We start from the raw sequence: 3,969 nt of genomic DNA on the forward strand, positions 1-3,969 counted from the left end.
GGAAAGTGATCGCTGAAACCAGGCGGATGGGAAAGGTCAAGGGATAGGGAAATAAGAATCAGACAGGGGAGAAGAGCGAACAATGAGAGAAAGGAGCGGAGGGGGGTACCCACGGTGAATTAATAGAGAGGTAAAAGGTCGGAATGTTGAATAAAGGGGGGGGCATTCTTTTGTATAACGGAAGCAGAAATCGATATTTATGCCATCAAGTTGCAGGGTACTCAGACAGAATATGAAGTGCTGTTCCTCTACACTCAGGGTGGCCTCATCTGGGCTCAGGAGGAGACCATGGGTCGTCACGTTGGAACGCGAAAAGGAACGAGTATCAGAATTAAAATGTCTCTCCACTGTGAAGTTCCGCTCGTCGCGAATGGGGCAGAGATGCTCAACGAAGCGGTTCCCCAATTTACGGTCGCACCGACAATTTTGTGGAAGCTGAGTTACAAACTTTAAATACACTTTTGGCTTAGCCTCCCATCATAAATTTCTATAATCGTACTATTTGTTGTGGTTATTCAGCAGTTCATTTAGCCGAAAGCTCTTATGAAGCCTATTATGTTAATTCCACTGTTTAAACGATTATATTGTAGTTACTACCTGTAAAGAGGAATCAACGGGTGGAGTGTAAAGAAAAAGTTAAATTAATTCCTTCTTAGAAAATGCTAAATGTGTAATACACATTGGGGGGTTTGTATGATATTGGTCTGTAAGGTGGGAATGATTTAAGAAAGGGACCTATCCACAACAATGTTTGGAGAAATGAGTGTGAATACTATTCTACATCCCCGAGAGTAGATAATGGTGGAAAAGCCCTTTGTATGTGAAAACCAAATGATTCAGCAGCCTGGTTCTGTCCCATGGGAAATGATTCGGGCAAGGGTACTTGAGGGATATTAATAGAGCAATGTTTTGTACGTTGGGATCTTTTCTTATGCTGGGTCACGGCTAGTGTCTGAGTTGGAAATCGGTACAATGACATGGAGAGAGAGCCATCCCTCCCCACTCCGACCTCCTTCTCTGTTCGCTTAGAAGTCTCTTTTTCTCACCTCAACAATTCCGTCCACCCCCAGGGCTGTCTGTTTTTCTGTCGGTGTCTCACACTCTCTTCCTCTCTCCCCCGCCCCCTCCTTCCCTACCTCGCCCCCTCCTTCCCTTCCTCGCCCCCTCCTTCGCTTCTCCACCAACTGTATGACTGTGGGATTTCAGACTGCAGGACTTCCTTTGTAGGTGCCGTTCAGCCCGCGCGAGTCTCCTCCCTCCTCCCGCCCAAATGAGAATGTTAAGCGCATACAAGAGTAAAAGACTCAGACACGGAAATCATTACTGCACTGAACATCTTTATTAGCAGTTTATGGCTGTTGCCATCTGTCAGTCTGATACTGCTGAAAAATCATTAACAGACTCATGAATAACTTCAATCAGATCCATCCCTGGTAACAGAGAAAACAATTCATTAGCTGATATTTCTAATGATGACAAGTAACTTTTACTTCTCGGAGAAAGAAACGGAGCAAAATCAGTCTCGGGTGCAAATATTATAACAACACAATGGAAACCACAGAGCTCTGGTCACAGTTCGGAGTACAGTGAAGAGAGCGGTAGAGGGAGGTAAAAAATGCAAGAAAATCTGTTGTTCGTAGCAAACAAGCACGAGGCTGCGCTCTGTTTTAACAGTTGGACTGTGTGACTGTTGCGGATGTTGTCGAAGCCGCTCCTAGTTTAACCACGCAGGAGTATACCTTGCCACTACTCCAGTCTGTGCCGGGCACCGTCAGGTAGCTGCTGAGACTGAAAGTTCTGTCCGTGTTCCGCCTCACTGCGCTGGTTTTCACCTCACGACTGGTCGGACTCCCGTCCACTGTCCAGCTGACGACAGGGTAGCCCACCGGCAACTTACTGACCAGGCAAACTAAGGTGCCGGTTCCATTAGCGGAGATCTCCTCGGCTGACGGCCCAAGCAGTTTCACTGAAGGGTCGGGGAGCTGCTGATCTAGATCGGGAACAAGAGGAGACACGTTTCAGGTCACTGAATATCGCGCGATATTTCACAGTTGGATGGAAGCGCGAGTGAAAGGTTCCAGCTTCCAAGAATGGCGCCCAGGGTTTTACTAGGATGCAAGTCAGTGCCGATGGAGGGCAGTGCATTTTAGTCAATACTGAAGGACAGGACGTTTGTGACCAAACCCTGCCGAGTCGTTGGTTTACAGCATCACCAGCTCGGTGACATCCAGCTCTTGGGATCTACCTCGGCCTGTGACCCGTTCCTTCCCTTTGCTCCATCCACTAATCACCAATGCGCCCCCTCCCACCTGCGTCACCCACAGCTGTAATGAGAGTAAACCTATTTCTGCGCTTACCCAGAGTGCAGCGCAACATGTGCGTGGTCCTGACTTTCACAGAGCTGGTTTAGGGAAGTCACACTGTGACGATGTGGAAGGTATTCCTGTGGGCGAAGGAAGGTGGGATTCTCCCCAGACCCGAAGCTCTAGCCTTAGTCTGTGTAGCGACCGGAATCACTGAGCGGCCGTACCCCAAAAGGAGCAGTGCTCAGTTGAAAAGGTGGCAGGAGAGAGGAGACAAGGACGAGGCAATTGGATGGGCGTCTGCAGAACTGTTATACCCTGACCGGGAGAAATGGAAGTTCAGTGAAAGTTGGAGGGAGGTTTCACCAGAGCATCCTCATTCAATAACTTGAAACTTGTAATTTTGTTGTCTTGACAACCGTGGTCTAGATCATATCCCCAGTGATACCTCAGGCAGCATTCTTAGAAGCCGAAACTCCTCACGCTGGCTTCCAACAAACCAGAGCAAAAGCGGCCAAGCTGATAGGATTGAAACCACGCAAACATAGAGTTGGGCGGTCAATTTCAGAAACGAAATATTTCAGTGCAGATGCCAGGGACACAGCATACAGCACCAGAGAGAAAATACAACTGAAAAAAGAGCTTGTTTAAAGACGATAACAATTCACACACAACTCTATATTCACTGAACACAACTTCATCGACCCACGATACGCGGCATGACTGGATCGTAAATTTGCGTTTTCATTATCATTATCATTAGCTAAGAAATAATAATGCATAAATTATTAATTACCAGTTGACCATATTCATGCAGCTAGTAATTGCAGGCAGGATTTACCTGTCACTTACCTGTCACAAAGAGCTTGGTCCCTGGGACGAACAAGAAGCCATTGAGCGATGAAAACAACTTCCAGCAATAATAGACGGCAGCGTCATTCAGCTCCACATTTTTTTATGTTTAACTGGTAAACCGTGCCGGCGCTTTTGGCTGTCGACGTGAAACGGTAGCTGCTAAAGCCAGACCCATAGGTCGGGGCGCTGAGCGAGTGATGGTAGTACAGGATCCATTGTGGAACCGCTCCCGGTGTCTGCTTGTACCAATTTACAACATAGTTATCCTTTGTTCCGATGTTACATTCCAACGTGGCCGTGGCTCCTGGACGCACCGACACGGTCGCAGGCTGAGTCAGAGTCTGGGCTTCTCCAGCTGTAAAAAAAAACAGGAATTCAGCTTTAGCCATTGACTCTTTAATGTGTCCCCTAAAGCCCACACCAACAACCGCTGGCGGTGCAGATATGCTGCCTGTACTTACAACCCAGCCACATTGCCAGAAGCCAGAAAAAGCACAACGTCTGTATCATTGCTGTCCGTCAGCTTCCTACGTCCCTTCAGCCGATGGATCTGTAAACTGTGGCCGCCGTCGCCAATGGTACTAATTTATAGAGCCGTTCATACCAGGGAGGAAACTCATGCAAATCAGGGCGACTCACACTGACCAACCAGAGCAACACACACAGAATTCTCGAGGCAATCAGCAGGCCAGGCAGGATCTAGGTAAAGAGTACCATCGCCGTTTCGGGCCAAAACCTTTTGGTAATATTTGTCCGCTTCTCTATCCTACGCCGGATTCACGCTTTCAATCTCTATTCACTCTTTCCCAAG

General features: G+C 47.8%; 1 pseudogene; it reads right to left on the reverse strand.

The window, feature by feature from the left end:
- Window positions 1-1,645: 1,645 nt before the first annotated feature.
- LOC140740381 (immunoglobulin lambda-1 light chain-like) lies at window positions 1,646-3,668 on the reverse strand (annotated as a pseudogene).
- Between the last annotated feature and the right edge of the window lie 301 nt (window positions 3,669-3,969).

This window comes from Hemitrygon akajei, chromosome 16 (genome assembly GCF_048418815.1).
Source record: "Hemitrygon akajei chromosome 16, sHemAka1.3, whole genome shotgun sequence".
NCBI lineage: Eukaryota > Metazoa > Chordata > Chondrichthyes > Myliobatiformes > Dasyatidae > Hemitrygon > Hemitrygon akajei.